General features: G+C 37.6%; 2 long non-coding RNA genes across 5 annotated transcripts; both read right to left on the bottom strand.

The window, feature by feature from the left end:
- Nucleotides 1-13140: 13140 nt before the first annotated feature.
- Nucleotides 13141-14184, bottom strand: LOC121982308. The gene is made up of 3 exons (XR_006112076.1): nucleotides 13945-14184; nucleotides 13788-13863; nucleotides 13141-13198 (listed from the first exon to the last, which is right to left on the bottom strand). It is a non-coding gene; the product is annotated as an uncharacterized LOC121982308 (long non-coding RNA).
- Nucleotides 14185-20111: 5927 nt separating this feature from the next.
- LOC121982183 lies at nucleotides 20112-21738 on the bottom strand. 4 transcript variants are annotated; one of them, XR_006112065.1, is made up of 4 exons: nucleotides 21109-21737; nucleotides 20877-21005; nucleotides 20720-20795; nucleotides 20114-20132 (listed from the first exon to the last, which is right to left on the bottom strand). It is a non-coding gene; the product is annotated as an uncharacterized LOC121982183 (long non-coding RNA). The 4 variants fall into 4 exon arrangements; XR_006112028.1 differs by lacking the exon at nucleotides 20720-20795 and having other exon boundaries at nucleotides 20112-20132; nucleotides 21109-21735; XR_006112033.1 differs by having other exon boundaries at nucleotides 20720-21005; nucleotides 21109-21738.
- Between the last annotated feature and the right edge of the window lie 2485 nt (nucleotides 21739-24223).

Genomic DNA, 24223 nt, shown 5'->3' with positions numbered 1-24223 from the left:
ATTCACCCATGAACCAAACCATGGCCGGCCCTAGCTTGGTCTCCAAGCTAGCTTGGCCAACCCCTATAGGATGGGTAAGAAGGTGGGTATAGTACTCTATAATTAAGAGGCTACGATAGGGACCGAGAGGAGGAATTGGTTTTGGTCTCCTGATAAAATTAAGCATCCCGTGTTCGCCCCGAACACACAACTTAATTTTATCAATAATAATTCATTCCACTAGGGAACTATTATTGAACTACCGCACCAATTCCAAATTACATTTTGGGCTCCTTCTTATTATGAGTGTATTAGTCTCCCTGTGTTTAAGATGTCGAATGTCCACTAATTAAGTGAGTTACTGACAACTCATTTAATTAATATCTTAGTCCAAGAGTAGTACCACTCAACCTTATCATCATGTCGGACTAAGTCCACCTGTAGGGTTTAACAAGACAATCCTTATGAGCTCCTCTTGGGGACATTCTCAACCTACATTACTAGGATACAGTTTCCTTCTATAATCAACAACACACACTATAAGTGATATCATTTCCCAACTTATCGGGCTTATTGATTTATCGAACTAAATCTCACCCATTGATAAATTAAAGAAATAAATATCAAATATATGTGCTTGTTATTGTACTAGGATTAAGAGCACACACTTCCATAATAACTGAGGTCTTTATTCCTTTATAAAGTCAGTATAAAAGAAACGACCTCTAATGGTCCTACTCAATACACTCTAAGTGTACTAGTGTAATTATATAGTTAAGATAAACTAATACCTAATTACACTACGACCTTCCAATAGTTTGTTCCTTTCCATCTTGGTCGTGAGCTACTGTTTATAATTTATAAGGTACTGATAACATGATCCTCTGTGTGTGACACCACACACCATGTTATCTACAATATAAATTAATTGAACAACTACATTTATCATAAATGTAGACATTTGACCAATGTGATTCTTATTTCTAGATAAATGTTTATATCAAAAGCTAGGCTTTTAGTATACATCCTAACAGTTACTTCCTTACTATGTATATCAGTTGTTACCCGCTGAGCATTGGACTCACCCCCGCCTCCGTTATTATTTTTTTCAGGTTGATGCTGTCAGGAGAGAGTTCCAGTTGCTAGTTCCCTGCAGACCACGAGGGCTTATTGATCTTTTGGTTTTCTTCTTTATTAGACTATGTTTAGACTTGTTTTTGTTTTGATACTTGGAGCTTGTATGGATTGTATTTGTCGATGGATTTTTATTTGGATTTATTTTATTGCATGCCTGCCTAGACGGCAGAAGAGGTAAGTTGATCTTATCGCCGGATTTGTATTTTATGAGTGTAGTTGAGTAGGGTGGATTTTGAGTCTTCTTAGCATTTCTTATTAAACTGCGTGGTTGTGTCAGCCAGAGGCTGAAATTGATATAAACTGAGTGGATGTATGTGTGATTGTTTGTCTATTATTGTTATTATTCCAGCCGCATGTGGCTGAGGTATATGATGATGTAGTAAAGTTTCAGATTGTCTGCCGTACAGGGGAGATGCTGCCGAAATTTCTTCGGATAGGGACTCCTCCAGGACGTGACAATATATCATTAGAATAATATTTTAAACACATAATTACTTAATTTAATAACTATCTTTTTTCCAACCATTCAAAAATAATAATAAAATTGATAGTAAACAAATAACATATTTGACTAGCAAATAAAAATATGAATATGAAAATTTAACACTATATATTTTTTTTAGCACTTAAATCTGTAACGAAAAAAATCAAATAAGAAAATTTCACCATAATCAAAACATGGTTAGTTTTTCATTAGATTTTTTTAATATAAAAGTCCATAAAATTTTAAAATTTATAATTAAGTCTTTTTATTTTTTTCTCAATATAATTTTTTTTTTCAAATTTCAGAGGGTGCGATCGCACCCCAATGCTCCACCTAGCTACGCCCCTGACCACTACACTATGCATTACACCGGGACATCAATGCATTACCTTCTTGTAGAAAGGGGTGAATTAATTAAATGTCCACTGGCATTAGAAACTCTTAATTTTTTGAATTTGTTAAAAGATTCCACCTTTCAACTCTAAATTAAAATAAAAAATTAATTTTTTTATTTAAATAAAATTAAATAAAAAATAATTTTAAATATTTTATTAAAAAATATCATATAAAAATACTGATGATCTTGAAAAAAAAATTTAGGGGGCGTTAGGTTTGCGTTTTCTACGTTGTTTTCTGTTTTCATTTTCTGAGAAAATGAAAAACGCGTTTGGTTTGCGTTTTCCACGTTCATTTTTAAGAAAATGAGAGAGTGTTTTCTAAGAAAACGAAAAGCGCGGAAAAGTCATTTTTTAAAAAACAAAAAACACGTATTTTTCAGAAAATGAAAATGAAAATGGGGCAAACTAAACGCACCCTTAATTTTTTTAAAAAAAATTAAGTCATTAAATCTTCTAAATTCATATTTTTTAAAATAATAATAATTATTATTATAATATTAAAAGATTATTACTGAAAGTAAAAAATAAAAAATAAAAACTTGCTTTAACACTACTATGGTGGAAATATCACCATCTCAATATTATTTGAGTAGCAGCACTTGGTCTTAATTTAGTGTTGTTTTCATCAAAGTATCATTAACATTATCATTATCTTGATATTAATTTTTTCAAAAATGTCATCACCTTAGAGCAGCCTGGATCCTCTGGACGGCAACCCTTGGTCCGTTCCTGGACCAAAGGTTGCTGATAGGTGGGATCTTATGGACCCTACATGTATAGCAGGTAGGGTCCATGAGATCCTACCTATGATACAGGTAGGGTCCATGAGATCCTACTTATGAGTGAAGTGGTCCATCCTTTGAACCGTACTTTACGGTCCAGAGGATCTGACCTCATCTTAGAGCTGATTTTACCAAAACATCATCCCTTGATGTTATTTTTATCAAAACAACACTACCTTTGTGATCCAAAAAATTGAACCAAATGCCACCAAAACTGTTATGAAGCATCGGATGAAGTAGATGCAAAGAGAGACAAACGCAAGCAGATAGTGATGATAGGTATCCTCCACATTAGAATTTACTCTACTATAGTACAATGATTAACAAGATACAGTATAAATACATACATCATCGAGGTTAATCTATCTACATGATAACACTAATTATATTGCAAGATTATAATTGACAATACACCAAATGCCACCCAAACTGTTATGAATCATCGGATGAAGTAGATGCAAAGAGACACAAATGCAAGCAGATAGTGATGATAGGTATCCTCCACATTAGAATTTACTCTACTATAGTACTTGATTAACAAGATACAGTAGAAATACATACATCATCGAGCTTCACTTATTGGAAGCCAGCTGTGAACGAGCATCTTCAAAATTTACCTCTCTTTTGCATTTTTCCAGTCCCAAATGCTGCAGACATAGAGTAATAAACTACTTGATATATAGATATTGAACATCATAATAATATTAAGACTAGGGAAATAAATTATGTTTGAGTGCAAACAGGAAATATTGCAGGAGAAAAAATAAATTAACATAGAAATTTGAATAGAAAAATGACTAAGTTAATCAATATAGCATTTTGAAATGACAAAAAAAAAATGAAGCTACATAATAATTGATCTTGTCTGAAATCGTGAAGTTAAAAAAATGAGAATGAGACGACTCTGTTGATAGGATAAAGACCTCCTCCTCTTGATCTTCTGCAAAACAAAATCAAAATTAGAGAAAGAGTCTCTAGCGTTGACCGTCTGACACTCAAATTAGAACAGGTAGAAAGAGAAAAGAAAATGGAGTAGAGTAGACGATAATTGTAATCTTTCTTGTCTTTTATATCTTGTTCTGTGACCTTCTATCTTCTTTTGTTTAATGACACTAATGATATTAATCACTTAACTTTCCATCTTCTTGTTTAATGATGGAGTATTTTCCTTACCCTTGGTTTCACTGGGCTTTCCTCTTCCCATGATTCTGTTTCAAGTCATACGCCGCGTAGACCGGAGTCCCGGTCGACCCTATCTGAGCCAACTAGACACACTTAGGCCGATCGACCAGTGTACATTCGAGCGATAAATATATACCCGGACGGTCAACATATATCCGAGTGGCCGATTAGCCCCCCTCCACTCGGATCCTACAAATGAGTCTTTCTACTTGAGTATTGACCGTCTCCACTTTAATCTATATCTTAGTAATTGATCCGTGCCAAGTGAACTTCTACTGATCTCCACATCAATAGTGATGAAATTTATTAAAACTGTCAAAGGACAGTCTAACTGAGAAAACTCCAAAAGGTGCGACGGTTTTGAAAAAACGGTTATAGGCAGTAGGGGGTCGAACACTGCATAAGGCCTAGGTGGTTAATATAAAAATAATATTAAAATAAAATATAAAAGAGTAAGTAAAAAAATTGACATATGTTTGTCAACAAGCACTCTATTGAATTTTTTTTCTTCATTTGTATGGTTTTACGTACATTAATCTTGATGCTTTCAAACATTTTATACAAAGTTGTAAATATAGTGAGCGCATGATCTCAACAAAAGAAATGCCTACGATACACATGACATGTCTACAATAATCACTTAGTAGTTATAAGAGAGAATATCCTATAATAACAAGTGTATTAATCATTTTCAATCACACGTAAATAACTATTATTAATTAGTACATACATAACCAAAACAGAACATATTATTTTTCACATTATAATTCATGCAAAATTAGATAAAGAATAGTCTAATGTACAAAACTACCGTTAATATATATAAAATCTAGGGAAGAATCAGATTATATTAGATTTATTATACATGATTTTACCTTATATTGTAAGAGGTTATTTCTATTACTTGAACCCATAACAATAAAATCACGCGTCAGTAATTTTACTGTTACACCAAAGCTCTCCTTCGATTCATACAAAATTAGATAAATGTATAATAAAATGACGAAAGAGAGATGCGATAGAGTCAGATAAATTCTTTTTTTTTTTAATTAGACTGATAAGATAAGAAGGGGAGTCTTGACATAATGGTAAAATTATTACTTTTTGATCTAAAGGTCATGAATTCAAATCTGATTAACAATCTCTTGTAAAAAATAGAGTAAGACTTGGTACAATGAATTATTTTATGAAATTTCGTATGACAAAAATTTTATGCATCGGATTAGCCTTTTAAACCAGCGAGACGAGGTTACTTAAACTAACTAAGCACATTGTTTAGATTGCCAAAGCGAACCACTTTTTACAACAACAAGGGATCACTCAATCACTATTTCCGCCTAGGCATAGGCAACAACCCGCATCACTTTTTAGAACTACGAAAAATCATAAAAAAATGGTAGAATACTAAACAACCATATCTTTATCTGGTAAATTTCACCCTGCCTGTACAGGCACTGTCCCAACCTCTCACAATGAGATGGTGGGACCCATTACTTAAATGTGGGTCCCACCATCCCAATGTGAAAGGTTGGGACAGTGCCTGTATAGGCAAGATCGAATTAACCTCTTTATCTAATAATGTCAGTATCATGTCATAGTAGTCTTTCTATAACTTAAAAAATGAATTAGATAAAACAAAAATGAACCCTTGCGGCAGGCAAGTACACCTAGAGATGATAAATGCATTTATATGAATAAGAAAAATCTCGAGGTCAAAAACAACTATGCAGAAACATTGTGATTTTCAAATGAAAGGAAACTTAAATGAATAGGTATGAATATGTATGCCTATATAAGTTTACATTACCAATTGTTGTTCAAAATCAACATCTCAAGCATTTTTTAAAAATTGCTTGAAAATGTAAAAGCAACAACGAAAATTACCTCAAAGTCTCAATATGTGTCATACACCAAAGCTTCTCATTCATGGTTCCAAAAAAAAACCCTATTTTTGCAACTGAAGTTTCCACATTCATCACCTGCAACAATAAAGATTAAACTAATTTCAAAAATAAATAAAAACAAATAAAAGACCTTCCTTTCAAGTGCAAATTGTCATCTTATGGGACTGATTATGTTGCAAGTTGGAGTCTCAGATACCATGCACAAGGCACTCAATAGTCATCCGAATGTAGTAAATAAATTGTCTGCTCTCTGACTTAGCTAGGTGCCAGATTGTTTCTGATCATTCTGTTAATAAAAATATAAAGTAAAACAAAATGATGAGAAGAAGCTTGGTTCCCTGTAAAGATCTATACTGATGAAAAGTTGAGTGGTAGAGACACTTCCAGATTGAGAAACTTTAGGGTCAAAGATAAGAATAAAATGCATATGAGGAAAGCAGCTTACTAGCTGTCGTAGGAAAATACAGTGAAGTAAAAGGAAATCAAAATTTAGTGGGGGACAGAGGAACCAGAGGCAATGACTAATCTCCTTTCTCCACTCTTTAAAATGTTCTGGTCAATTTCCAATTCATTTTGCAGGATCAATAAGCATAACATTTCAATATTCCAAAAAAAACTCAAACTGATAACACACTGTAATTCTTCTAGTACGAGGACATATCATTGAGATTTAACTAGTTTATGAGCCACCTTCCAATCTTCTTGTAAAACAGGCCATAACCTATCCCACAAACTCGATGACAGACACCCTTCAGTTCTATAAAACCAAGTGCATAGTTTATGAATTAATTTACAAGAAGGAAAGCATGGAAATATAGATGGATCAACATATTCAAAAAGGCCTTCGGGTCTCCACAACAAAAGCCTCATAGACAGTATTATCGAAATGGCAAATTAAAGTGTTTTTGATAAATATAGTGTAAACCATCAATTTGTGTAGCAGGTGGTTTATTGAACTATGCTAAAGACTGCATCAGCAGTAATTGGCGTATGAGCAGACTAACAAATGTTGAAAGTGAAAAAAAAAACTAGGTAAAACTGTATTTTGTAAATGTCTAGCCCATCATTTAAAGGGCACTGATGAGTGGAACTTTGCCACAATGATAGAATGTCCTAAGACCTTTCAAATTTATAAATAACCAACGCATAGTTAGGACACCCAAAACTAGAAGGAAACTTAACAACACTTCAACAATAAAACTAGCAAGAGTCAAAAAACCATAAATCCCAACTTCCCAGCCCTATGTAATTTCATGTCGTAAGTAATATTGAGGTAATTCAAATCTTTTTATTACTAAGTAAAGATATCATTGATCTATACTATGAAAAAGTTGTCTATAATCTCTTCTAACCTAATTCTCACCTTAGAAGCCATAGAAAAATTGTGTAGATTCACTCAAGGTTTACTTAATTAAAATATCCTAAAATTCAATTTATTTTAAATCCAATCTTTCGCTTTCTTCCAAAATAATAACTAAATTTCTTTAAATTCACTTAACAACTTCGATCTTTATAATAATTCGTCCTTTTTAGTTGGGCAGCAATTCAAGGCATTTTTTTCTGAAAAAAAAAAGAAAAATTAACCTTACTATTCAACAATAGCCTCTTTTTGGATGGAGAAATCATTTTAAGAAAAAAATTATGCATTATTCTTAATTATAAGATTTTATTTTGGGTGGAATAAGAATTTTAGCAGAAAAGTTTATAGGATTGTTTCACAAATTCAAAGTGAAGATGCTTGGTTAAGAAAATAGGATAACTAAGATCGTTGGTCATTGCAAGTAAATGAATTTTTTTACTATATATTTTAAAAACTTACCGTTTTGAATACTTTGAATTAATTAGCCTTTAATTAAAGAAAGATTATTACAACATTTTGAACTTCAAAATTGTTCTTGCAAATTTATTTCTTGAAAAAAAATATAGATAGAAATGTGAACAAATTGTGTCTAACAATCAATTGATGGTGGTCAAACTGCATGGAAAGGTCTCAATGGTCGAAGTACAACAAATCAATTGATTGGTGAAGGTTAACAATCAATTTTAAGCAAAAATCAATCTGAACAACAATTTATAAAAGAGAACTTTGAGGCAAAACAAAGTAGTCGATTCTTGGGGGTTTGAGAATGAAGTACTAGTGTATTTTAGACCAACAAATAGCATTTCAAAGCCATCAACATCAATCAAAAGAAAAATTTGTGTAAAGTAGTTTATTTTCATTTATTTGCTTTTATATTTGTATTGCTTCTATTTGTTCCAAGAAATCGGTTGTAAGATTTCCGAGAAGGAAAAAGTTTCATGATGGTAATATCGTTAAGATTAGATCTTGAATCATGTTAGAATAACATATATCTTCATCAACATGAATATGCAAATTAAGTTTCTCATTTTGCATATTCCTTAATGCCCAAGGTTTTGAATTAAATGACTTTCATAATATGATACTTAATAGTAAAACATACCTTGGCTCATGATGACTTTCAAGTATGATGAAACTAGAACCCCTTAGACAATTGTATTTCTCCCTCTCAACCTCTCTTCTAACGTAGCCTCTTTGATGGAGTAAAGATTTATATATTGGGTAGAGGGAGGACCATTTTATAACCTTTAATTTACACATTGCATCAATGTGTACATTCAATTGTCTCTTAATTCCATTCGTTCATTCTCATATTGCATGAATATAACAATAAACTTTTCATCTTCCTTTAAATTGTTCATTCTCAAAGTGCATGAATATGAGAATTGTCTCTTTATTTACCAATATAAATGTAGTTAAGCTGTCAATCAGATTAATAGGTTTTTTCTATGGTTCTTATTTAATTCCCTAAATAATGTAAGATTTAGTTAAGTCATTAATCAGATTAACAGGTTCTTTCCTTCCATTCCGATTTTTATGCTAATTATTCCTTAAATAGCAAAAGGTTTAGTCATGTCATCACCTTTTTCCTAAAATAATAAGATTAATAGACCTTCTTCCCATTTTGATATTTTTATCCTATATTACTAAGAAAAAAGAAGTTCGAGAGGCTGGTGAACCGGAGTTGAGAGGGTTGGGGCCTAGGAGTCTTGAGAAGGTTAAGAGCTAGGAGTCCCGAGTGGATTGGGAGCCAGGAGCCCCAAGAAGGTCAAGAGTCGTGAGTCCTGAGTAGATTGGGAGATAGGAGTCTTGAGAAGGTCAAGAGTCGAGAGTCCTGAGTTAGTTAAGAGCTAGGGGAGGCAGGAGTCTTGAGTGGGTCGAGAGACAAGAGTCCCAAAAAGGTCAAGAGTCGGGAGTCCCGAGTGGGTCAAGAGCTAGGAGTTCGGCCTTGGACCTGTCTTTGGAACCACTTTGGCAGTTTCATCATCCTTTCATCTATGTGGTGTCATACTAATCCTTACCTGGATCGCAAGTCTCTCCTTCAAATCTAGTCGAAGGAGGTGATAATCTGACTAACTGGACAATATTGGTAATCAAAATAATTCTCACCAACTCTACTTTAGCCATATAGCATATCCCTTGCACGTTTCCAAGGGGATTGTGTATTAAATGGAGACATGCCTATGTCATCATTCTCTTAAATGCCATCACTCCTTTTAAGCATGCCACCTGCATCATCTATCTTGATTCAAGAGCCTAGAATGTGTCAGTAATCCTCCAAGGTTACATCACATTAATGTGATGAGACCGATGTCAGAGAAGTTCGCATGTCCTTTTTAGTAAGTAATGTTTATCTTGGAATTTTTCCTCTCGCCTGCAAGATCACATTATCACAAATTTATCCCGCCTTTTTGATAGTAGAGACCCGACGCTCCTTTTTGAACAAGCTAGGTTATATTAGGGTGAATAAGAAGATTTTGTATTCTTATCGCTTTTCTTCAATGTCGCCTCTTCATCTTCTTCCTTCGAGTTTCCTACATCCAATAAGTGACTTCAGTCTATTCTTACAATCCCTTTTCCTTCAATCTATTAGTAGTATTCTCCATGGCCAGCGAATCTTCCACCGTTCCTTGGTATAGGTCCGTCACCTCTAATTTTACTGAGACCTCTGTGGATTGATTGAGGATGTCTTACGAAATCCTAATTGATCACCTGTTAAGACTTTCAAATAGCAACGACTGCCCTGACTGCCCTCCTCTAGGCTTTGCAACCTTTTGTCAGAGTCAAATATATTGGAGATCGGTGGCCGACTAGAAGGGGTTGAATAGACATTATCCCAATTCACTTTCCTACGTATTTGTTAGCACAGCGAAATACAAATAATGCAAATATAAAAAGATATAGACAAGAAAGAATAAGAAAACCATAACACGACAATTTACATGGTTCGGAGATAAAGCTCATACTCCACGGCTGTCCATAAGGTGGACGATTCCGATCCATCGGTGGATGACTGTCCGGAAAACTTCTAGTTAGCTCACGTAGCTCCTTGTGGGTGGAGAAATCTCACCACAACTCTCACAAGAACACTTGAGATGCTAAGGCACTTGGAAGACTACTAATAGGGGTTAACCACCTCTATTTTGTCAACCCTAACTAAGCTTCAAAGTCTTGGTTATATAGGCCACAGGTTAGAAAACCCCGTCTACCAGTTGACTAGTAAGTATACCAGTCAACTGCCCTTTGTGGAAATATGACCATTACATCCCAACGGTTCAATACCAATCGATTGGTGACTTTACCAATTGACTGCTCCACATTGGCTGAGTGAACAGAAGCATTCTATTCTATCCCAATCGACTGCACCAATCGTTTGGTAAAGTCACCAATCGACTGGTAAACCCTAAACCTAGGGTTTTACCCTGAGTAGAATCTCTCTACACTCAGACCCTCACGACTCACTTTACTCTTCCTAGTAGCCTTGGCCTTTTGTCTTCAAACCTTCTTCCTTTAGCTCTCATCTCTCGAATGCATTCAAACCCGCAGCTTGTCTCAATACCATCCTTCGCATATGCCTCGAAGTGCGCTTCCCTCTTCTCTTATTCTTGTTGCCTTATCCACGATACCTCGGATGCCCATCTTTCACTAGACCCAATTCCATCAAGCTAAGTCATATGTGTATCCTGTAAACCTGCATAACTTAAATACACATATCAAATACAAGGGTAAACCTAACTTAAACCCTTTATCCATATATCAAAAATCATGGTCACACCGGACCCTCAAGATTGCCTTCAACAATCTCCCCTTTTTGATATTTGATAATACGTTTAAGTTAGGAAAAACATAATAAAAAATGCAACATGCATTGAAACCTATCACAAGTTTTCACCACAAGAATTTTAAGAACTTATGATAAGGCTCCCCTATACCTTAGCTCCCTATTGAGTTAGGAATTTCTCCTCGCAAAGGTATATAAGATTTTCAACTTAAACCTTACTTCTTCCCCTTTGCCTAATATAAAAAATCTTCCAACAATATCCTAATTGTTGAAACTTGATCATCCAAACTGACCCTAAACTTGTGTATTTATCCTCCAAGGATCTATTGTCACGCCCCCAAAGGAGTCTCTGCCAGACAAAAATCCGGCAGCACCTCCCCAGTACCGGTGACAATCTGAAGCATCACTACAAGCAAAATACATCAGCCACATGCGGCTGGAATATTTATATACACAACCACGCAGTTATAATAACAGCCCACACGGCTGGAATGAAACAATCACAACCACGCAGTTATATATAAAACAGCCCACACGGCTGTACAAAACAAACCAACATAAAACGGAAAGCCCAATACACCACAATCAACACACTGCTCGCAGGCTAGGCTTTATAACACAAATAAAACACAAACCCATAAGATAGCCACATGGCTATACACAAATACAATGCCAAAAATAAGAAAGGAATATACAAAAGAAAACAATCACGATCTTCGGACGTAGGACCCGGCAGACAGGATACTCGAGCGACACTCCAACCATCTACCGAAAAACATAAATATATATGCGGTGGTGAGTATAGGTAACTCAATGGAATAGAAAGATAGTACATAAAAATGGAGATCACAAGTATACAGTCGTAGGGAATAAAGAACACGATCATACTATCATAATCAATGCACTTAAATCGACATAATAACCTAACATATAAACTGTATAAACCACAACTAACATAACGACACATACATACCCAATCTGAATCGATGATACAAAAATCAGGAACTCACCGGATCGCAACAGAGACACCTGTGCAAATATAAATGCAATCGCATATACATGTAAAATAAATGGCATGTATGCGCAGATGGCAACCAAATGCAACAACCATATCTCAATCAAGTGCAATAACGACAATCACACGCAACTAGTATCTACTAGGTACGATGAAACGCAGATGCACCGCGTGATCAAACGAAGAATAATAATCACAGATGACGTGCCCACGGTCACCCCGCCACCTCTCTAGACACCACGACCTCTGTATGGCCGAGAGGCGGCTGTGACGACTGTACTACCCTCCACCCCACTATATAGTGGTCGAGGCGGACAGTCTGCTAACTACATAACATCGGGGTCCCCGACTCTCACAACGCCGATCTCACTAAACCTCGTGACCGGGTGGCACGACAGACTAGCAGAATCGCTCCAACTACCACTACCCACGAGTGGCCGAGTACGACCAACCAATGACTCTCTCACCACAAGGGAGATAATGGTCGTCAGCATGAATGACATGATATATATATCATCATCCATGCAATAACCCCAACCTCACAAATACCTCCAATATGAGTATAATCATCATGATAAATCCACACATCCCACCCAACACATGTACACAACTACACATGTATAATCAACTAAGAATCTCCAATAATCCCCCTGGACACATATACATAGATCGTAAATACAATCAACATGTATCCTCCAATAATAAACACCTCAGACACGTGTATAAAACACAAACATACAATCAACATAACTCCTCCAAAAGTACATAACCAAACACGTGTATACATACAACATGCAAATGTAGGGTCAACCTGATGACTCCCAAAACACATACCAAGCTATATACAATCCACATTATGTACCCAATCAGCATGGTAATACTAACCGCCCGACAATCCCTACAAGACATACTCTACACGTGTAATCACAACAGAGTAGATATCAAGAGTGGAGACTGTATATGAATTAAATAGATCGTCACAAAGGTCAAGTATAAGTATCATGCAGGAAAAACAGAACCGATCGGGATATAAGATAAAGCAACTTAATTCATCCAATAATAACCATGCACTAAGTACAAGAAAAACTACATAGAGGCAAAGGAAGAAATACCCGCCTTGATCTGTCGATCGTGCCAAATAATCCCACGTCGAGACACTCGTCCCGAATCCAAGTCCTGCGATCACATAATATATATTTAGCTAATTACATAGGTAGCAAATAGCTAAATAAACTCCCCAATCTAATTAGGGAAAGCCCTAATCGAAGTAACTTACCTAATTCCTTAATTCAACTCCTTCTAGATCCAAACATAATCCACAATCTATTAATCAATCCAAAACTCACTAATCCAAACTCATCCTAAATCCACAACAACCTAACATCATCATCTACAACTAACCAAACCACCACATCAGACAATCCAACCAAAAAGCAATCCAATGATCTCAAGAATGATCACATAATAATCCACATCAACCAATCATCATATCCACAAATTTCAACCCAATATAAACCTCAATCAATCCAACACATACAAATAATGATCATGTATCCATTTACATAAATCATTCACCAAATAACCATCACAAATCAACTTATCACAACCAAATCCCAAATTCAAATCAATTAATTCATTTAACACCATCGTTTAATCTACGTGTCATCTACTAACATCAAGAATCAATTCTACAATCCCTTAGAAAACCCAATAGAGTAGCACTCTAATAAGAAAACTAGTAGTACATCACTAGAAAAACACTTACCTTAAGATGAAGCAGCTAATCCAGTAGCTCACAACCCCATGACCCCTGTCCATAAGCTACAAGCACACACACACACCTATCCTCCCTAGAATAAATCCATAATCCAACCATACAGCAAATGATTTGCTTAAACCCTAATTCATAATACAAAACTCACCTCAATAGTCCCTTGCCTCCTCACCCGTGACCTCCACAGCTTCAAGAAGTGGAGAAGCAGTGATCGGCAGAAGAGAAATCTACCAATACCTTGATCCGATGCCTTCCTCCAATCCAGAACAAGAACAACCTCACAAAACAGCAAAACCCTTGAATCTATTAGAGTCCAGATCAAGAAGAACATCACAAAGAGGTAAGGTCTTTGAAATCACCCAATTTCGGATGAAGCTTACCTAGATTTGGTCCCTTCCAGGTGCCATCGCCTACTCCAATCCGGTTGATGAAGAGCAACCGATCACTCTCCAACAAACGAATTGAAGAGGATGAATGAGAAGTTCAATTGGCTTGAGACGACGCGGATCTATGCCCCTCATTGAACCCTAATCGGATCTCCTGGACGGGGAAAAGGACCAACCGAGGAAGCGATCACACCTCCAGAGATGGCTTGGACATCTTTAGTACCTTCAAGATCCGGTGAGGAGAGGTGATCGGAGACCTTGCGAGCTTGGCTCCGACGTCTCGTGGGTCGACGATCGACGAGGAGAAATCGAGAGAAAGGGGCTCGGGGCTCGGGAGAAAAGAGACTCGCGGCGAGGGAGAGAGAAAGGGGAGAGGTCGGGGCGGTAGCTTTCCTCCTCAACGATCAAGGGCTGCCTTGTGCCGGCGATCGGCGTCGCTTCCCGACGACTGGCGATGAAATCGGATCGCGAGGGAGGGGAGTCAGGGAAGAAGGGATCGGGGAAGGAAGTGAATCGGGAGAAAAATTTAAAGAAAATAAAACTTAGGTTTAAGTTAATTAACCTTAAGTTAAATCCTTAATCAACTCCCATTTAAATGGGTATCCCAAATAGGCTCAGTTACATTCATCCTTTCAAAACAAGTCATACGGACTCCGTTTAAATCCTAAAAAATCCAATAAGATTTTTCGTCCAATAATATTTATTATTTATTTTGCGATATCTTACATTCTCCCCACTAATAAAAATTTGGTCCCCAAATTTACTGGTCAACTTAGGGACCCTCCTCCAAGGTAACTACCAATCAACATACTCATATGTCACTCATCCAAGTATCATAAACAAATCTCCAACATTATCCTACAATCTCAAACATGATAATCCTCCTCCAGTCACTAGCGACAACTCTGCAATCTAGCCAACCGTGGATAAATCAAACACCTCTAAAATCCAAAATCCACTATCAATAAATCCTCCAACACATGTATAGAGCGCTCAAACTATCCATCAGTCTGAGATGAAAATCTATACTAAAGTGAAACTCCTAATCCAAAGTCTACTGTAATCACAGTCAAAACCAAGATGTGAAATCGCGGATCTCCATCCAAAACAACCCTCAGAGATACATCATCCAGTCCAGTAATTCCTCTAGAGTATAATCCTGCTACTCAATCCAAAAGAATCTGTCCTACAAATCAATAGCCAGGGAGCAAGTCGTCGCCCAACAATGATTACCCGAACCATCATATCCTCTCCATATCTTGGATAATTCCACAACAAAATCTGTCAAAACATGCTCCCAACTCTACTCTAGTATCCAAACCAACAGAGACAATCCTACTAACATCTGATGTTCAGCCTCCACTTGCTGACATAATAAACATCAAGCTATAGAATCCGCGAGGTCTTTCTTCATATCGTTCCACCAATAAGAGTGCTCCAATGTCTCCACACATCAGATGTCACCCGAATGTATCGCAAATCCAGATCTAGGTGTTTCCTGCAGTAACTCCTCCCGGATAAGAAGTGGCTCGGGAACACACATAATCTCTCACGGAAATCAATGAATCTCATTCTCATTACACGAGAATTCTAACTACTGGCACGAGACTACTCTGCTCACGCTATATCGAAACGCACTAAACCCTGGTATGATACCTCCGTGAGAGTACAAACCGTCTACACTAGAAGGCACAACTAAGACGGTGTAGTTATCTAAACTGATCTCATAAACATCTATCCAGGAAAATTCCATACTCTTCCTAGACAATCCGGTCAACGACATATCAATGCTAGAGAAATCCTCCATCAATCTCCGGTATAGACTATGACTACTCCTAACCGATAACAACCTCTATCCCCTGTGGATCCACTGATATCCCTCTACCAGAGACAATGTGTCCCAAAAACTCGTAAAAGACAATCACAATACGTACTACTAACTCCACATATAGATGTTCACGTCGAGACATCTCTAGAACTATGTGAAGCTAGTGTACGTGATCCACCTCGGATCGGGAATAGATCACAACATCGCCGATAAAGACAATGAAAACTGATCCAAACTCCCTAATGATACCAAGTACATCGAATCCATCAAACGTCTAGGGCACAGTATGCCTAAAATGGTAACACCAATGACCCATAATGTACGTATCATAGGCGCACTCAACCGTAGGATCCCCAACAACAAGCCTATGATCAAATCACCAACTACAAATCACCAAATCCATAAATATCACAGACCTATCACTCCATATCACTATCAACATCAAACACCATATCACCACACCTGATCATCAAGTCAAATATCCACTAATCAAAAATCATCCTCAATATAAATCAATCATATCAGATAGTCTCATAAACAAAGATAGAGTCAAAGAAAAGTATCCAACCTTCAACCTCCACTACTAACAAACTAAATGTATCCATAAATTCTGTCAAATCTCATCATCTCATCTTTTCTAATAATCAACTATCCACAGTAAAAGAATGTCAATCCAAAGTCAAAGGGTCATACAACCTGCTGACTAAAAGTCTACCCATCAAGAAGGTATCTCCACAACCCTCATAATCCTCCTATAAATGTCCCTCGACAAATATCGATAAAAGGTCGAACCCTCTTATATAAGATATAGACTATAAGATCTGGTAAAATGATCACGTGGTCAAGGTCTTAAGCCACCTGATAGAGACAATGTTAGCTGAGTCGTCTAACCATTGTCTTGTACCCCATCATACTGTGATTGCTCCACCCTGAGGCTCAGAAACCTCCAGTATCGAGCAATGAACACGAAGATAGAGGAATGCTACAGCTAAACAACTGATCAAAATATCTGTCAATCGACGCTCTACCCTTCGAAGATCATCATCTGAAATTATACCTAGTTATGATCGAAACTCCTAGGTAATACCACTACCTCCGTATCCTTACAGGTCGTAGATCACTAGGTACATCAAGGATATCTAATCATATCCAATAGTTCCATGAGTCAGGATCTCCCATGAAATAACGTTAGGCGAGTCGACTGATCATCGCCTTATAATCCATCATGCTAACGACGAAGTAGAGAACTACTATCTCTCCAAACACCTCAAGGAAATCACTAAGTGATGACCGATCTCCAAAACATTCTTCGCTTCTTCCTTCACGTGGTATCGGGTCACGTAAAGGTAAAGCAGCTAACTTCAACTTTCTCATGTCAATACAAATCATATGTCCGAAAGTACTCTCCAAGTTATACCCTAGTAACGATTGTATCTCAAAGTGTTAAGCACGTAGCTTTACACTTTCCACACCATGCGGTATCCTATCCGAATGTACCTTCTAAGTCATCCAATCGTGCAGACAGTCCATAGTCAAAGTCCCCATGGAATAGGATACATCGATCCCCTATAGACTGGCTAAGCCGATAATGGTATACAGCCAATTCAGTCCTTTCTACACCGGTACAAGTCAAAATATCTAACCAAGTATGAAACATCCCAAAGATAGGAATCTCTAAAAATAGAGTAAGTCAGTCCCCTACTAGTCGGACCAACAAAATAAATCGATCATCTCCTAACCGATCCAATAAGAGTAAATTAATCATCCAATCATGAAACTAACTAAGGTAAATCGATACACCACTACCCAAGTCAACAAGGGTAAATCACCAAACCATAACTACTCAAGTCAACCAAGTAAATCAATCATCAACAGGAGTAAACCGGACTCTACTAACTGAGTCAACATAGTATACAGATATCATCCACCATCTAGCTAATAGTAACCAAGACTAGTATGAGACTCTAACTCTCAACCGACTAGTAGTACGACAGAGGAAACTCGAGATCAGAATCTTTGATCTCCAAGAGTCAACCGTGATCATGATCGACCCAACACACGAATCAGTATGTACTAACAAAAGTACAAACACATGTCATAACTATATGAGCAACAATACATACACCAAAAATGTATGATAACAATACGCAAACATACCTCCCATGGCTCGGAGGTCCTGCCTGGTCCCAAAACCCGAAGTCACATCAAGAAAACCGAATCACGAATCCAAAACACGAATAATAGTATCAGATTTACTCGATACCAAACATCGTATCGATAAACTCAAAACCACATAGCAAACAGTATCAGACTGCCTGATACATTAAATTGTCACGCCCAAGGAGTCTCTGACAAAATCCGGAAGACCTCCCCGACGATAATCAAGCATCACTACAAGAAATACATCACCACATTAATATTTATATACACAACCACGTAGTTATAATAAACACGGCTGGAATGAAACAATCACAACCACGAAGATATATAAAACACACTACAGATTAAAACCAACACAATGAAAACGAAAACTAAAGCCCAATACAACACAATCAACACATCACTGGCTAGGCTTTATACAACAAATACAACACAAAACCATAAGATAGCACATGGCTATACACAAATACAACGCCAAAAATAAGAAAGGAATATACAAAGAAAACAATCACGATCTTCGGACGTGACGTAGGACCCAGACAGAATACTCCGAGCGACACTCCAACCATCTACCGAAACATAAATATATACACGCGGTGGTGAGTATAGGTAACTCAATGGGAAATAAAGTGCATGGTCTATACATAAAACATGGAGATCACAAGTATACAGTGTAGGAATAAAGAACATGATCATACTATCATAATCAATGCACCTAAACATAACCCATATAATAACCTGATATATAAACTGCATAAACCACAACCAACATAACGACACATACATACCCAATCTGGTACAAAGATCAAGAACTCACCGGACTCGCAACGGATATACCCGTGACACCGTGCAAATATAAATGCAATCGCATATACATGTAAAATAAACGACATGTATGGAAACCAAATGCAACAACCATATCTCAATCGCAACAACGACAATCATAGCGTCTAGTATCTACTGTACGATGCAAACGCAGATGCACCGCGATCAAACGAAGAATAATAATCACAGATGACGCCCACGGTCACCCCGCCACCTCTCTGACACCACGACCTGGTCCGTGACAACTGTACTACCCTCCAACCCACTATATAGTGGTCGAGGCGATCAAGAGTGCCTAACTACATAAGATCGTGGTCCCCGATCGCCACAACGGGATCTCACTAAACCTCGTGGCACGACAGACTGAAGAAGAATCGCTCCAACTACCACTACCCATGAGCGGTCGAGGCGCTAAACCAAACCAATGACTCTCTCACCACAAGGGAGATAATGGTCATCGACGAATGATGAACATGATATATATATATAATCATCATCCATGCAATAACCCCAACCTCACAAATACCTCCAACACGAGTATAATCATCATGATAAATCCACACATCCCACCCAACACATGTATACAACTACACATGTATAATCAACTAAGAATCTCAATAATCCCCTGACACATATACATAAATACAATCAACACGTATCCTCCAATAATAAACACTCAGACACGTGTATAAAACACAAACATACAATCAACATAACTCCTCCAAAAGTACATAACCAAACACGTGTATACATACAACATGCAAATGTAGGGTCAACTGATGACTCCCAAAACACATACCAAGCTATATACAATCCACATTACGTACCCAATCAGACGGTAATACTAACAACCCGACAATCCCTACAAGACATACTCTACACGTGTAATCACAACAGAGTAGATATCAAGAGTGGAGACCGTATATGAATTAAATAGATCGTCACAAAGGTCAAGCATAAGTATCACGCAGAAAAAACAGAACCGATCGTGATAAAGATAAAGCAACTTAATTCATCCAATAATAACCATGCACTAAGTACAAGAAAACTACATAGAGGCAAAGGAAGAAATACCCGCCTTGATCCGCCGATCGTGCAAATAATCCTACGTCGAGACACTCGTCCCGAATCCAAGTCCTGCGATCACATAATATATATTTAGCTAATTACATAGGTAGCAAATAGCTAAATAAACTCCCAATCTAATTAGGGAAAGCCCTAATCAAGTAACTTACCTAATTCCTTAATTCAACTCCTTCTAGATCCAAACATAATCCACAATCTATTAATCAATCCAAAACTCACTAATCCAAACTCATCCTAAATCCACAACAACCTAACATCATCATCTACAACTAACCAAACCACCACATCAGACAATCCAACCAAAAAGCAATCCAATGATCTCAAGAATGATCACATAATAATCCACATCAACCAATCATCATATCCACAAATTTCAACCCAATATAAACCTCAATCAATCCAACACATACAAATAATGATCATGTATCCATTTACATAAATCATTCACCAAATAACCATCACAAATCAACTTATCACAACCAAATCCCAAATTCAAATCAATTAATTCATTTAACACCATCGTTTAATCTACATGTCATCTACTAACATCAAGAATCAATTCTACAATCCCTTAGAAAACCCAATAGAGTAGCACTCTAATAAGAAAACTAGTAGTACATCACTAGAAAAACACTTACCTTAAGATGAAGCAGCTAATCCAGTAGCTCACAACCCCATGACCCCTGTCCATAAGCTACAAGCACACACACACACCTATCCTCCCTAGAATAAATCCATAATCCAACCATACAGCAAATGATTTGCTTAAACCCTAATTCATAATACAAAACTCACCTCAATAGTCCCTTGCCTCCTCACCCGTGACCTCCACAGCTTCAAGAAGTGGAGAAGCAGTGATCGGCAGGAGAGAAATCTACCAATACCTTGATCCGATGCCTTCCTCCAATCCAGAACAAGAACAACCTCACAAAACAGCAAAACCCTTGAATCTATTAGAGTCCAGATCAAGAAGAACATCACAAAGAGGTAAGGTCTTTGAAATCACCCAATTTCGGATGAAGCTTACCTAGATTTGGTCCTTTCCAGGTGCCATCGCCTACTCCAATCCGGTTGATGAAGAGCAACCGATCACTCTCCAGCAAACGAATTGAAGAGGATGAATGAGAAGTTCAATTGGCTTGAGACGACGCGGATCTATGCCCCTCATTGAACCCTAATCGGATCTCCTGGACGGGGAAAAGGACCAACCGAGGAAGCGATCACACCTCCAGAGATGGCTTGGACATCTTTAGTACCTTCAAGATCCGGTGAGGAGAGGTGATCGGAGACCTTGCGAGCTTGGCTCCGACGTCTCGTGGGTCGACGATCGACGAGGAGAAATCGAGAGAAAGGGGCTCGGGGCTCGGGAGAAAAGAGACTCGCGGCGAGGGAGAGAGAAAGGGGAGAGGTCGGGGCGGTAGCTTTCCTCCTCAACGATCAAGGGCTGCCTTGTGCCGGCGATCGGCGTCGCTTCCCGACGACTGGCGATGAAATCGGATCGCGAGGGAGGGGAGTCAGGGAAGAAGGGATCGGGGAAGGAAGTGAATCGGGAGAAAAATTTAAAGAAAATAAAACTTAGGTTTAAGTTAATTAACCTTAAGTTAAATCCTTAATCAACTCCCATTTAAATGGGTATCCCAAATAGGCTTCGCGGTACCCCGAATTCATCCCATCAAAACGGGTCATACGGACTCCGTTTAAATCCCAGAAAATTTCTAAAAATTCCTAAGAAATCCAATAAGATTTTTCGTCCAGTAATATTTATTATTTATTTTGCGATATCTTACATCTATACATGTATACAGTTATCTCGGTCAAACCCAATGCTAAAAAATAGTTTTTAGACTATATCAATTGACTATCATAGGTACCAGTCAGCTTCCCTCATCGAATCAATCCCACAGAATCATTCTGTGTTCTATGAACAGTGTTACCAATTGACTGATAACTGCATCAATCGATTGACACCCTTTTTCTGCTCAAACAGTATTTCTGACCCAACTTCATAAATGTATTAAAAATTTCACAGACATAAAAAAATTCTCAAATTTTATGAAGAAGTTTGTTTTACCTATGTTTACTTGGGAAAAATATATTTAAAAATATAATCTCGGATCCCAAGATTGACACAAAATCTAAAACTATCTAAATAGCTTAATTGAACCTTGACCTAAAGTCCTAGTTTTGACTTTCTCTTAATGTATTGGCCCATACTAAATTACAATGCATCCCTAGTATTAGTTTATATGACATTTATACATCTAAAACCAATTATCATGCAATATGAACCCAATTTCATATTTCTATGTATGAAATTCAACCCAATTGTGTCAATTCTCTAAGTTTGAGACTCAAGTCTGTCTCCAAATCTTTTGGCACATTCCATGACTCATCTAGAATCTCAAGTAATATCCACTTAAGATCTATTGATCATGGATCCCAAATTGACTCTTTGAGCTCCCCCTAGAGCTTTTAACCTTAGCCATTATCTTAGATGCTTTCTCCACTATAGCCAAACCACAATAGTGCACCTTGGACATCTCATCCTTGCCATAATCATATGCAACCCTAGCATATTTCTTTTCATTAGCCTTGGATAACTCTCCTTTACCCTTGGTTGCTCCTCCCTTGCCATTATCATGTGCCATCTTAGCATGTGATCTCTTTTTGGCCTTGGAGGGTCTAGATCGGTATCCCAAATCCAATCTATCATTGTTGGATCTTTGGCTACCCAACACCACATCTAACCATTTAGATCCAACATTGAATCTCTCTAGGGTTTTCTCCAACTTATCAAGCTTTGCCTTCAAAACTTGATTTTTCTTTTCTAGATTCCTCACCCTAGAATTGGCTTATCCATATTGGACATTCCTAGACCTATCCACCTTCCTAGGCATATGCCTCACAGTCTTGAGATATTTACCTAGGTTCTCCATTACCTCTTTCTGTTTAGGTAATGAGTATCTAACATATCTAGGTTTATCATGTATAGGTACCTTAGGGTTATGATTTACATTAACCTTATTTCTATCATGATATCTAAAATCAAAATTATGCATGGGCATACTATGATTAACAAAATAATTTCTCCTAGCATGCATGGGAAAAAAAAATTTTAAATAAGAAAGAATAAGCAAACCACAACATGATGATTTACATGGTGTTGGGACCCTTGGTGGCCGTCAAGAGGAGGTTAATTGCTTGCAAAAAGAAAAACTCCTTTCCCATTCTTTCAACTCTAATTTTAAGCAACAATAATGATAAATTAAAATAACAACAAAAAAATCTAGGCATACTATTTACTTGGTTACAACCTGGGTGGCTGTTAATCCAAGGATAATGAAAAAACTCTAAAAGATCTCTTTCGTGTAGGCGGAGAAGCCTTTTACAATTGTTGAATGCTCAAACAATTGCTAGGAAATGAAAAAGGGAGTTAATACCTATTTCCTAGGTCCAAGCATTTTATAGCCCCGGGAAAAGTTTATCCGGAGCTGGAAGGTGCCTCCAGCGAAGTGCCAAAGGATAGAACTTTATCCTTTGGTAACAACTAAAATTCTGGTCGAAGGCGTCCTTCATAGGGCTGAAAGGCGCCTTCCATGGTTAGTTGAAGGCACCTTCATCCCTTGAAGGCGCCTTCTGTCTGAAGGTCGCGAAGGCACCTTCAACTCCTATTGAAAGCACCTCCAGTAGCACCATAGTGTTGGTGTGGGAAGAATCCGATGATCGAACTTGAGTTTTGATAATGGCAAAGGATCAAAGTTAAGGTTATTTGTTATCTAATATGGCTTAATGAGATTGCAGGAAAAGCCCTAAGGTATCTTAGGCAAAGTCCTAGCTGCGGTTAGACAGGTGGGAAAACCCTAGGGGGTAGTAACCCTAGGCGGAAAGTCTTGGCAGGTCGAAGCTTTGGGCAAAAATCCTAGGGGGCAGTAACCCTAGGTGAAAAGTACTGGTGTCGCAAACCAGGTGAAAAGTTTGGGCGGGTCGTTGAGTGGGCGTCCAGCGGAAAGACTTGAAGACTCGAGTGATGAGCAAAAGTCTAGTCGGTGTGGAGGACTGAATTGACAAACAGGTATACTCGCCTGAGTGGAGTAGGTGAGGACGCGTTTCCCGCTGAGGGAACAGTAAGCGTTGGTTCGACC

This window comes from Zingiber officinale, chromosome 1B, assembly GCF_018446385.1.
Source record: "Zingiber officinale cultivar Zhangliang chromosome 1B, Zo_v1.1, whole genome shotgun sequence".
Classification (NCBI taxonomy): domain Eukaryota; kingdom Viridiplantae; phylum Streptophyta; class Magnoliopsida; order Zingiberales; family Zingiberaceae; genus Zingiber; species Zingiber officinale.
Note: the sequence above shows the minus strand (reverse complement) of the source record. Positions and strands in the feature narration are given on the sequence as shown.